Below are 13957 nucleotides of genomic sequence, written 5' to 3'. Positions count from 1 at the left end.
TTCAATAGCTGCAAAGTTTATAGTAGAGCAGGATGGATTTTTTTAAATTAAAATTTAACCATGGGAAAAATATAAAAAATACCTGTAGATTTCCTTTGCATTTTCCCCCCCTGATTTCTAATTTGTAATTTGGTCAGATTCATTTTAAAAAAGGTTTATCATTGCTTTGATCTGCAGTTTAAAATTTTACATGATATAGTTGCTCTGGCAGTTTCTTCGCTAAAACCTTATGATTACTTGTAATTTTTCTGTCTTTTTCTCTAAATTTGATTACTAGAGACAAAGAAAGAGAGAAAGAGAGAGAAAGAGGGGTGAGTATGAGAGAAAGAGAGTATTAGAAGAAAGTACAACAGTAATTTCAAAACAAACCTAAGAAAACAGACCATTTCTATCTCTGATCTGTTCTTCTCATGTTTGTATTGCTGAATCCAGATAGCTATTTCAAAGCTATTTATAACAGATTCCTTAACAAAATCAGGATGTATATCACCATAAAGTATTAAATATGTAATCAAATGCCCCTAATAACCAAAACATCTACATTCCTGAGCAGTAACCTTTATAATATAGGAAACTGGGTTTTTTTCTGGCAATGAATCATTAGTTTTAAATCAAATGTTTCCTCAGAATAATTAAAAGCCTTGATTTCATTTCTTCAATTTTTTTTTCAAGTTTGATATTCATCAAGCATATTAACAAAACAGTGAACTTATACTCAGTTCTTAAATAAAAATGTTGAACATAAGTGGGTCTTAGGGACAGAGTCTCAGCTGAGGTAACTTGTCACAGGTCCATGAAAACCAACAAAGCTGTAGGCTTTCATACCAGTTAAGGCTCTGATTCTCATGTATAGTTAAATAATGTGTCCTGTTTGTAAAGAAAATGTAACTCAGCTTCACTAATTAAAAATCAGGGAGAGAAAAAAAGGACATTTTTTCTGGTATCACAGAGAATGGTAGCAAACCAAAGACTTAAAAAATATATATTTTAAATAAAATGCAGGTAGTTATAATGTGTGTGCATTTTGGCTTTAAAGATATGAGAATAAACATAAACTAGATATTGCTATTAATACAGGCTGTTGTTCTGGTGAACGAATATATTGCAGTTAACAATAAATGTGATCAAGATGCATGTGGATTAAAAAATGCAAATGATAACATTCCTTGCTTTTAAATGAAAGTTATACCTAGCCCTATAGTAATGATTCTTTTACTTTTTAGAATCCTTTAAGTTACTTAAATATTTATAATGGCAAGCTTTTAAATGACAGTATTTAATGTAAATCAAGAAATGTCTCGAGCCAATGTAGGCAGACAAAAGCCCAGCCTCTGGCTGCTTTACTTTTCATTCCTTCCAGGAAGAGCACACACTAAGTGCAGAAACTTCCTCAGCCTGACAAAGGGTTTTTAAAACAGAAAGCTTGCTTAAATATTTTTTTTCCAAATATTTAAGTTGGTCTAATAAAAGATATCAGATTCAGCCAAAGAACCTTGTCTGCCTATGTCCTTAGACCAACACGGCTACAACCTACATCCTTGAGCCAATGTAGGTTTATTTAAAATGTAGGCATCTTTATCAGGTTATTTTTGGGTAGAAACACAATTCCATGCAGTGACCGAGATTCTCTCCCTGTTTTTCCTATACATATGGATCCCCACTGCCCAAAGAGATGGGGAGGGATACCACTTCTGTTGTACAGTATAATCTATATGGAAGTAGAACAGGCCGTGGGGTTACGGTGCTTTGGAATTAGACTGGGAAGCAAACAAATGTCACCCTCACAATGTCCTTAAGACTCTAAACCCTTCCTTTCCTGCCTTAAAAACTCTTCTTGGAAGTTTTCCCTCATTTTTCCCTGTTTTCCACATAATATTCCCCTGCCCTGCCCCACTGCCATTGTTCTTTTTTCCATGGGAAATAACTTTAAGTGCTCACTGATAAAGCAGGTTTGAGCTATGTTTTCAAAATCACTCAAGACCAGATTTTCGAGTGCCAAGGCCCAGGAATGGAGTTACATTTTCAAAAGCTGAGCATCAAATATGCTGAGTTCTTTTAAAAATCTGACTCCACTTATGACATTTGAATCTCTATAGACATAAGCCTTTTATTATCAAAATAGTCTAGGCAGCTATCCAGAGACGGCATTTTCAAAACAAAACATTATTTCAGATCAATAAAAATATTCTAAGCCTTCTTAGTTTATATCATCATTATTTATATAGCACCCAACTGTGTCAGGATACATCATAGAACACAGAGGAGACATAGTTTTACCCCACAGCACTCATAGTTTAAATACAGACAAAACATAATAATGAGAAAGAAAAAGTGTTGGACAGCAAGGATGGAAAAATAGAGGATCCACAGAGAAGAAACTGTTGCTTACTTTTACTCTTTTAGGTCAATGATTCTCAACCAGGGTGTCAGGGCCCTCTGGGGTGCTGCCAGATCATTTGAAAGGTACCGGTGCCATGCTGTGTGAGGAGGTAAGCAGATAAATAAAGCAGATAAGCTGGGTGCAAGCTTGTCTCTACCTGGATGATCCCCCACCCCTGCCATCCAGCCCCTGCATAAGGACCTAAGTACTGTAATATATAAATTAGTTTTTGAAATTGGGTGCCACTCAATTCACAAAAGTTATGGAGGGATGCCTCAAATCCAGTGAGGGGTGACCCGAGTCCAAAAACATTGAGAAGCACTGTTTTTGGTAATTAAAAAATATACATATCTTGTTCCTTATTGACTTTTGAAATCCCTAAACAATTTGTCTGCTTTCAAATAAATCAATCAAATAACGATGTATTTTTAAAGACACAAAGGAGTGTTAAACAAACCACTGCTAGTGACAAAGGGAATTCATCACTATTTGCTTCTCTCTCAATTTCCCAAGTTAATAATTCTAGACTGAACTAAGATGCATAAGGGTTTATTTTATAAAACTTGAAGACTTTAAACTGGTAGAACTGGGGACTAAATAAGATAAGATACTTCTTTATCAGAAAAGATGACAAAGGCATTCTTACAGATTAGAGGTTACCAAGTCTGACTTTCATTTCAGAGAACCCACTGAGAACATTAACAGGAACAAAATAATACAGCCTACAAGGCACATCTACGCATGCATTTACACTGGCTTATATTTACTGCACATTAAATTACTGTACAGTAAGCGGGAATAGGCTGGCATCTACACATGCAGGTGTTAAAGTGCATTAACACTGCTGTGTGTGAACTGACTTGGGACTAAAGTTAGCCCACCAAATTTTTACAATGAATACTGTAGAATAACTTTAGTCCCAAGTCAGTCCACACACACATACACAGTGTTACTGTGCAGTAAGGCATCTACATGTCTGTTACTATGCAGTAACTAATCAGGTATAACATTTATGCTCAAGTCTGCATAAGTCATCATATTTACTGCACAGTACGGGTGTGTATGTGTAGACGTGCACCTGTACTGCGCAGTAATTTCAGTTACTACACAGCAAATGCACATGTGTAGACATGCCCACATTGTATGAAATATCCTCCTCAAAATCACTTTTATACATGTTCATTAATGTACTTTGCTTATATTTGTTTGTTCAGATTGAGCCTTCCTGTATGCTGTCTGAGAAAAGGCCTGATTTATCTCCCACAAAAATTAATCATTTCAATGGACTTTGAATCACACCTAGAGAGAATAACTTCTCTTCTACTAGACAGTTTTATATGTGACTTCAAAATTAGCAGCTAGAAAGAAATGCATAGTCCTTACAAGGTATGCTTCTCTCAATGACAAATTTCCTATTAACTTTAATGAGAGCAAGTTTGGGTGTATCATTGGCAACAAAGGATCTCATGAAAAGAATAAAGGGTCATAAATTTAGGACTAATAAAAGCAGACTTTCTTTATATAGCATATCATCAACCTGTAGAATGCATCTTCAACAGGAGGTCATTAGGGGGCTAAATTTAAAAAATGACTGGATAATTTAACAACCATTATTAACATTTGTTGCTAAGCAAGCTTAGACAATGATGTGAGTAATCAAATTTCAGGCTTCAGGGCATAAGCTGATTGCCTACAAGAGTTAGGAAATAATTGGTCCTCTCATTTCTTAGCTTTACACATTTATCTAGGCACACTATGAAAGGGGACAATTACTTTCTTCAGAATCATTAGATACTGGTCACTGACTCATAGAGAAAATGTTAGATCAGATAGAATAATGCTACTTATGAGCCATACCCTTTTGTTCCTTTCTATGCACAATACCACAATGATCTAAAATAAAATATTGTCAGAGAGGAATGGCTTGATATGGCACTATCCTACTAAATATTAATTTTGTTATGCATTTAGGTTTCTTATAACAATTGTGGGAAATGGAAGATAAGACAAGAAACTTTGATTGCTAGAATTTAGATTTGTTTTAGAGCTTTTTTGTTGCCTTTTTCAATTCAGAAAATAAAACAAAAGAAAAACCATTTGTGATCTTTATGGGGAAACCCACATTATTTATCAAAAAAGTTCTAAATTACAGAAAACCTGTGGAAGCCAAAATCTTCCCAATTCAACCTCTCATCAGTAACAACAGATGTATACATTTTTCTGACCATTTTTACTAAAATTATAAAGAAAAAAATTAAAAGATAACATACACAGTAACCACTTTCCTGAACCACACCAAATTTTGGTCCTGTTTATTTATCTTTTTGTATACATCGTTGTACAGAATAGTGCATATTTACTTTTCCAGGAATAGGAATAAGGGTTTGTTGTGTACTGTATTTTTACAATGAATACTGTAGATTAGACGTAATGAAACCATGTGCATAATATTCAAGGTTGGTTTATTATCCTGCTATAGTTATATTTTGATAGATTATCCAGACTTTCACTTTTCATATTTCACTGAAAATTCATAGGGAAATCTGAGGGGGAAGCTGAAGAGTTCTTGCATTGACTGAAAAATGTGAGAACATCTGCTAGTTTCTAAAGTGATTACTTGGCTGCACTCCAGAGCTGTAATCCTTACAACTAAACAGCTCCACCCTCTCACCAATGAAGATCACTTGCATCAGTTGGAAGTATTATAGCTAGTTCAAAGGAGATAGAGATATTCTGGTCATTAATGAAAACAAATACAGTGAAAAATATTTAATTTGACATAGTTCAGGAAAACAACCAGTTTAAGCTGTTTCCAAGCCCTTCTATAAAGTTCATCTGGTACATTCTAGCTGCTTTCCTCTAGAAATGTTATATTAGGTTACAGCTTATAAACATAAAACAGTGTTATAATACCCACTATTGAGATTGCTTCAAACCCCAGGTGCAACTTTTGTTGTAAGGCCTTACAAGTGCTCTAACAGCATATTATATTGCATAACCAAGACCAGAAGTGCCAGGAATAAATGTTGAGCCAAGTACAGGTCAAATAAACTTTATAATGATAGAATATGAGATGGTCTGGTCCAGCTGTGCACATAGTGCAAAATGTACAGAGTAGAATGCTGTTACAAGAAATATTTTCCCTATTTGGATTTTTTTTTCCCTTCAGTTGGGTCAGATAATTTTCTTTTATAATAAATTATAAAAAATGATATTTTTTTTCCAACTCAAAACAAAAACAATTTTAAAACTGTGGAAGTTACCATGAAATTTATATTTTGGTTCCTATACAATGGTAGTCTGAGATTGGGCACTCAAAAGTAATGAATAATTTGACCTCAGTTTCTCTCTGTATTTCAGTTGTCTAACTGTGAAATAAGAGCTAATTAATAATTGTATGGGGGGGTGGGAAATCATGTTTAAGAAGTACTCACATACTATAGTAATAAACAAGATGGAAAAGTCTACTAGGAAATTAATAATTCTCTCTTCAGTGCAGGGTAAGTTAGGTGTCCACAGGCATGACATTATACACTGAATAATGAGCAAAAAACAAAATATTGAATACCTACTCAGTTAATGAATGATATATGTATTGAATGAGGCAAGGATTCTGTGGAAAAAATATGATTGCATAAGTAAAGATTGTATCATAACATTAAAGAAGTCTGAATTAAATTTGCATTGGTAACCTTAATTCTAGCATTTTCTTAACTTTCATGTACTTGACTACAATATTATCAATGTTCATTAAAACATTTTTGTGTAATATATAAACACAGACTGAAGTAAATTAATTTTAAAATATAGATATATGCAAGCTCAAACTGAGTATACATTAATATCGCAACATCATATATTTTCATGTAGTTATGAAAACTGGTCCTGTATGTGTTTTAAATTAAAACATGAATGAAAATACTGTAATTTACTGGTGAAACAGTTTGGTGGTGTTGTCTTTAGTAGGGGCTTGCCAACAAATTGAAATTATGTCACTGGCATAAGCACAAAAAGGAAAGCTTATCATACAATATATTTGATGGGGGCAAAACCATTATTATGTAACAAACATAGATGAATAAATGAAGGGTTTTTTGAAGGGAATAAGGCAAGAACAGTGTTAACACTGAAAAGTCTTGTCACTTTTCTCCAAAACTTTTCCATACAAAATCAGACAACAAACCAAAGGCATTATCCAAAACCCACTGACATCCACCTAAAGAACTACACTGAGTTCAATAAGCTCCAAAAACAAGCCCTGAATCCAGTAATAAAGGGGTCCTTTCACTTAATGATAAGTTGCTTGTGTGCCCATACCTGAAATCTCCTTAAAACACCCTTTACTTTTCAACATGTGGATATGCCATAGGCCTTTACTGTACTAGATGCACAAGAAAAGGAGGTTCCAGTCCTGAGTGGAATTTCTGGTCCATGCTAGATACAAAAACAAAGTAACAACAATAAAATTAGGTGCATCTGCATGTGCCATTAAGGTGCTTTTATGCCATGTGTAGATATTCAAACTGCTGCAATATAGGGTGCACATGCAGATGGCAGGACCACAGCAATTTGAGCCAAGGTAAAGCAGCCTCAGGGTGGCAGGGGAGGGTGGGGTGTCATCCCCAGGCTCCAGGAAGCGTCAGCTGGTGACAGAGGCATGAGATTGCCTCAGCTTGTGGAGCCCTGTGGCTAGGCAACAAGCAGGCATATAGCCCCTGCTGCTTGGGCTGACCAGACACAATGTACACCCAGATCAGCATTTACATGTGCATTTAGGCATGGTTATTTTAGCTGCTGTAAGATAGTACCATCAAGGACAGTACTATCTTACAGCATTAAAAATAAGTTTGCTATGGTCTAATAGTGTCACATGTGTAGACTATGATGCTTTACACTGCAGCAAATCAGTCTTCTGTACAATCAAGCACACATATAGATGCACCCATTTGTAATTAGCTTAATTTCTTTACCTTTGCTTGCACTGATAAGCATGATCCGATATTCTTTACTTAGTTAAGGTAGTGCAAAAGCGATGTTGTAGCTGTGATGGTCCAAAAGTTATGTGAGAAGCAAGCATTTCTTACAGTAATATCTTTTATTGGCACAATTATGTAGTTGGACAGAATAAGACAAGCTTTCAAATGCAAGACATTATTCCTCAGGTCAGACCTGAGTCCATAAAAAATATCACCCTAAGAAATCCATGCCTCTTACATTACTTAGTTAATATACTTCATGTTTCCTATGAAAGTTCTGCCTACCTAATAACTGCATTATCAGCTATTATATCTTCATTTTGCATTCTAGTGATCTAGAAAGTTTTTGCAGCCCTGCATTTCAAAGAACATATTTAACTATAATCTGTAAAGATAGAAGGAAGTGGCAAAGGAAAGGAAATGGCAAAGGAAAGACAGTGAAGAGACCAAGAATACTTACCGGGAGTGGGTCCCTAGCCAGGGGGATTTGCCCAAATGCAGTAGTGTGACCACGCTGCAACAGGATCTCCCGACCAACCCCAGCACTATTTTATCACCTCGCTGGGTGAGATAGATTGGCCTAATTAAGTGGCTGGGGCTATTTCTGCCCCAGAGGACTGGACAAGGGAAGGAAATGAGAAGGAGAGGGCAGTGCAGGCAGATAGGGGAGATACCCATCTGCTGTCCAGACCTGAAGTCCCCAGGTGTGGGACAAGAGACCTGCTGGGTCTGGTGAGCTTGGAGGAGCTCACATCTGAGAAAAAAAAAAGAAGGAAGAGAGAAGACAGACACATTTCCACATTAATTGACTGCTTTGGGTGGTCAATTAAGCTGGTGCAGCATCAATTACTGCAAGTTAAAAAAACAAACAAACCCTCTTGCTTGCAGCTCTGGCGATGAAGCACTTGTCGGTTGCAGTCAGGGAGAAGTGAGAGGCTGCCTCTGAGTTCCTTGTACCAGGAGAGGAACAACTGCATGGACAGCAAGTTTTTCATTAATACTATTCTCCTTTGCAAAGAATTTTGTTGCGTACCTGGTCGGGCAGTCACCATCCCTCCCCCCATTAATTAAGTCATCAAAGTCAGGGCAAGCAAGTTAAGAGTGAGGAAAACTGACACAGCTGTGCCAACTGGTGTCGGCCTTGGAAAAGAAGAAGGCCAGTGAATGTCAATGGGACACAAAGGCCCACAGTGATCTCTCAACAAAGACCTTTCCCCTTTTTTGAAAGTATCTTGCATTTGTATTAATATTATAAAAGTTATTTTGCTTACTATTATAGTACCTATGATTCTGGAAGTTATCATGTCTAAGAATACATTTAATGTTAGGAAAACAATATTGAGAATTTTTATTAGATTTTTTTTTAATTCTTCTTTCAAACAATAATATAAACATGTTGCATTATTGCTCAGACAAATACAACTCTCCTTATATCAGACCTTGAAATTAGGCCTGCTTTCCTTTACTTTTCCAGTCTCAGTCTATCTGCTAATGCTTTAATAAGGTTATTAAAAGACAATAAACATCTTCCAGTGTGAATGATTCTCAAATGCACTGTTAGCTATTGCCTAATGATAGTAGGTTTCTGTAATACCTTTTCTGTAACTTTTTGTCCTACTCAGATATGAGATTTCAATTCAGTGTTACAACTACGGTGCATTGCCCATGCAAGGACATTTTCTGTTTATCTTCCACAACAGCAGGAAATCCCTATTCAATTTTCTTTCCAAATTTCTGAAAGTGATTTGAAAGACCTGTAACAAAGAATTCCTTTGGGCTCCAAAGCTAAGAGGCTCATTCTTGCTATATTTCCATATTAATCGCTTTAGCTATTACAAATAGCAGTTCTAATTGGCTTTTGAAGACTTTTTGAACTTTGGTAATTAAGTCCATAAGGTACTCTTAAAATTGCTGGCTCTAACCTGCTGTCATCTCCTTGTCTGCCCACACATGAATCACAACTCTATACAGTCTATCCCTTCATTTCCAGTCCACTGTTTGCAATGTGTATGTCTGTCTCTTTTAGACCGTGAAGATAGAGCTACAACCATAGGAAAAACCAATGGAATCTGGAGTTGGTTTCACAATCTGGGCCATCTGTTAAAAATGATCTTTCTAATTTTGAAATAAGTGCTTCTTCTCCCTTTTCTTCTCAAATTAATGATTGATCCTTCTCCCCCTCTAATAGTTTTGGTAGAGCTACACAAAAATGCTTCCAACAAAACCCCCAATTGCACAAGCTTTCCTAGTAATGGGCTTTTGTTCCTGAACTGGGTTACTGACTGAAAACTGAGATAAAGTTTGTTGAAATGTTCATTATCCTTTGGCGTGTACTTGGTCTGATTTATAATTATTCATGGAAATCATATAAAAATTCAGCTTTGAGGTCCCAATTCTAATTTTCAACCTAGTTCAGCAAGCATTTGAGAATGTTCTTTTAATTTAACTATATACTTAAGTTCTACTGACTCAAGTGCTTTGCTGATTTGGAGCCTCCAACTGTTACAGTGTGTCACGGAGCTAATTATGTAGCCCCGAGAGTCTTTGCTCCTACAGCCCTGCCCTCAGTCTTTGGGTAGAGTCTGTTACCTCTTTCTCTCCTTTTTTTTTCCACCATAGGACCTCAGCCTACTGGCTGACGTTAGTGATGAGTCCCAACCAGAGGTCCACGCACCCACATACTTGCCTGCCACAACTTGGTGTTTATGGGAGTAGTATTCTGTACCTGGGCGTGTAGTTCCAGTCAGTCGTCGTTCATTGTCCTATGTTTGTGAGGGCTCCACTATCCCCTACACCCTCACCCATTCCACTGGGTAGTAAATTGTCTTCTCGTCCCTGGTCAGGCTGGTGGATTCTCACTCGGGGCCTCTGTCTTTATATTACACAAAAAACAAACAAACAAACAGCCCTCCTAGCCTAGATTATTGTTCACCCAGCTTTTAACAAACAAAAGAAAAAATACTCAGTAAGGTCACTTTCTCCTTCACCTTGTTCCAGTTTTTACGGTACCTCTTTATGAGCCTCCTATTGAGGTCATTATGGTCCTCTCACCCCACTGGGTCTACCATCAGTAATTTGTCCTTGCCCCCCTTTTAGGGTTTTTACAGTACCCTCTCTGTCTGGAGTGCCCTTCTATTAGGGTCTTTACGGTAGTTTACCCCATGGTGCTCTTCAGGTTGTCAGCCAGATTGCAGTCAGTTTCTGGTGCTGCTACTTCACCAATCCTCTCTCTAGGCTTTCTCTGGGGTAGCTTCCTCTCTGCAGGAGCCTCCTGCCAATTTTCCAGGCTGCTCTCAGGCTTTCCTGCAGCTTTGCTCGGCCCGGCTCACCTATTTCCAGTCCTGCACTCCTTGCCTCTGCCTGCTCTGGGCTCCTCTTTATATTGCGGTTTGAATTCCCAGATCCTCCCCTCCAGAAACACCTGGGTAAGGAGGATTTCTGCTGGGCCCTTTGGGGTTTTTGGGCTGGGGCTGCTGATTCTATCTTTGACCAGTGCTCCTTTGCCCCCTGTGACACTCTGTCTCTCTCACACGGTGTGAAACAGGTACAACAACCAACTTCCTGGTGACTATAGATAGCCTGTTCTTGATACAGGCTGTGGAGGGGCAGACTAGGAGTCAAGCCACTCTGGACTAGGTGCTGGCCAAAGGGGAGGCAACCTGAAGCTTGGAGGTGCTCTGGGTGACAGTGATCATGATCTGATCAGATTCACCATCCACCAAAAGGCTGGGAACTCTACCAGCAGAACAAAAGTCTTAGACTTCAGACTTTGGTAAACTCAGGTGTCTAGTTGGAAAGGCCCTTTGCAAACAGCACCTGGGTGACTTGGGAGCTCAAGAAGGAAGGCGCTTCCTCAAGGAGGGTATGCTTATGGCTCAAAGAGAAGCCATCCCTATGCAATCGAAAAGAGGGAGAGGGGCCAAAAGACCTGCCTGACTCAACAAAGACATTAAGGAACTTCTCAAAAAGAAAATGGAAAAATGGTACAGGAGAAGAGTACTCCCAGGAGGCCAGGATCTGCAGACACGAGACAAGAAAAGCCAAGGCATCCATGGAAGTCAAACTGGTGACCAAAATTAAAGATGACAAAAAATCCTTCTACAGGTACATAGGGAGCAAGAAAAAAATCAAGGTCCACTACAAAACATAGGGGAGAAGCCCACAATTGACCCCGTGAAAAGGCAGAGCTCCTCAACAATTACTTTGTATCAGTATTCCTGAAACCAGGTGAGAACTGGTCACCAGACCAGGGACACAGAGAATACGGCAATGGCAGCTATCCTCATAAAATCAGTCCAGAACAGGTGAAGATACTCTCAGACCAACTGGATTCTTCCAAGTCAGCTAGTCCAGATGACCTTCACCCGAGAGTGCTGAAAGAGCTGGCTGAGCTCATAGCGGTGCCTCTGGAAAGACTCTTTGAGGAATTGTGGAACTCAGGAGTTGTCCCTAACAACTGGAAGAAGGTGAACATGGTATTCATCTTTAAAAAGGGAAAGAGGGATGACCCTGTCAACTATAGACTGGTCAGTCTGACTTTGGTCCTGGGGAAGATGTTTGAAAAAAATGTCAAGGAGGCTATCACCCACAAGCTTGCATCTGGTGAAGTAGTGAGAAGCAACCATCATGGCTTTGTAGAGGGGAGGTTATGCTTAACAAACTTGGTGTCCTTTATGACCAGGTAACTAACCACCTGGACATGGGACAGAAGGTAGACATCATCTACCTAGATTTCAGCAAGGTAGAATACCAGTATCAGTGGTCTTTGATACTGTTTCCCATGAAATTCTCAGTTAAGTTGGAGAGTACTGGCCTAGACTAGGCTACAGTGAGTTGGGTTGGGAACTGGCTCAGTGGCTGATCCCAATTAATCTTAATTGATGGGCTGTCCTCATCCTGGAAGGCCATCTCCAGTGGTGTACCCCAGGGATCAGTGCTTGGGCCCCTGCTCTTTAGTATCTTTATTAATGACCTAGACGAGGAAGTGAAAAGTGCAATGATTAGGTTTGCGGATGATACCAAGCTGTGGGGATAAGTGGCCATGTCAGAGGACAGGTCAAGCATTCAGGAAGACCTTGACAGGTGGGTCCTATGGGCTAAACAAAACCATATGAGGTTCAACGGGGACAAATGTCATATCTGTACAATTGGTGGTGGTCCACTGACTGGCACTGCATCCAAAAGGGACCTGGGGTTGTTAATTGACCAGAGGAAGAATATGAGCCACCAGTGTGATGAAGTTGCCAACAAAGCAAATAGAACTCTGGTGTGCATCAGCCTGCGTGTTGCCAACAGATCCAGAGAGGTGCTCCTCCCCCTCTATTCAGTGTTCATTAGGCTACAGATGGAGTACTGTGTCCAATTCTGGGCACCGCACTTCAAGAAGGAGTGGATAATCTTGAAAGAGTGCAGAGAAGGGCCACCCACATGATCAAGGGCCTGAGGGCCTAGGGGACCCATTGTGGGCCCTATGAAAAGAGACTTTGGGATCTGTTTTTTTTCAGCCTGAGCAAAAGAGGTGACCTGATAGCTGCCTACAAGTATGTCAAGAGAGAACACCAGGGCCTAGGTGAACAACTTTTCAGAAAAGTACCCCCATCCCCATCCCTCCTGGGAAGACGCAGACCAATAGACAGAATGTAGTTGAAGAAAAGTTTTGACTGATCATAAGGAACACTTTTCTGTACAGGTAACTAGAATCTGGAACACACTTCCAGCAGAGGTGTTGCAGTTGCCATCTCTGGAAGTCTAGGAGGAGGCTGGACAAATACCTTGTTGAGCTCGTTTGAGCTCAATTACCTCCTGTCCATGGCAGGGGACTGGACTTGATGATCTTACAGGTTCCTTCTGGTTCTTCTTTCTATGATTCTAACTACATAGTGGGAGTGTCTTCACATTAGACTAATGTAATATGCAGTAAAGTGTCACTGCCTACACATGCATGGCAATTACTATACATTAGATTAGTCCAATGCACTGTTTGCTAGTACCAATAGATACAGGTACTAGAAAACAGCACATTAAACTAAAGTACCATACTGTGTGTATAGATGCTGATCGGGAGCAAATTGCTCCCAGTCAGCTGAGGCAGCAGGGGGCCACACTGCTGCCTGGCTAAGCCCCAAGCCCCAGGGGGTGGAGGGCCCTGTAACTGACTTTGGGGGTAGCTCCCAGCCTCACAGAGGTAAGAGTCAGCTGTGACCAGCACTCCAGAGAGAAGAACACGTGGACCTGAGCCTCCAGCTAGGGAGGTGGGCCCTGTGGCACCCTTACTATGTCCCTTCTTCCTTCCCCTGGGAAGGAGCCCCACCAGGAGCTGCAAATGCCATGGCAGTGGGGCCTGAAGCATCCCTGTGGTGTGCCCTGCAGCCAAAGGGGAGGTACTGGGTGCTGGACAGTCTGGGCCCCTGTTTCTTTGCAGTACCTGGTATAATGGCAGAGGCCCATTTAACCTGTCACCAACTGTGCTTGGCTTTGGGGCTTCTGCAGAGCAGAGGTCTCTGCTGGTGTGCTTCTGGGCATGCCACCTGCTGCATGGCTACCACACTGATGTGGGGCTGAACCCAGTGCATCTGCAGAGCTCTCTGTAGGTGATAGGCAA

At 39.7% G+C, this 13957-nt stretch overlaps 1 long non-coding RNA gene across 1 annotated transcript in view; it reads right to left on the bottom strand.

Moving 5' to 3' along the window:
- LOC132249827 (uncharacterized) overlaps positions 1–7902 on the bottom strand; it is a 71876-nt gene extending 63974 nt beyond the window's left edge. The window contains exons 1-4 of the long non-coding RNA XR_009461333.1: positions 7817–7902; positions 6698–6814; positions 5953–5993; positions 2390–2477 (exon numbers count right to left, since the gene is read on the bottom strand). This is a non-coding gene — a long non-coding RNA (uncharacterized LOC132249827). The remainder of the gene's footprint in view (positions 1–2389; positions 2478–5952; positions 5994–6697; positions 6815–7816) is intronic.
- Positions 7903–13957: the final 6055 nt, after the last annotated feature.

The sequence above is a fragment of the Alligator mississippiensis genome, chromosome 4 (assembly GCF_030867095.1).
Source record: "Alligator mississippiensis isolate rAllMis1 chromosome 4, rAllMis1, whole genome shotgun sequence".
NCBI lineage: Eukaryota > Metazoa > Chordata > Crocodylia > Alligatoridae > Alligator > Alligator mississippiensis.
Note: the sequence above shows the minus strand (reverse complement) of the source record. Positions and strands in the feature narration are given on the sequence as shown.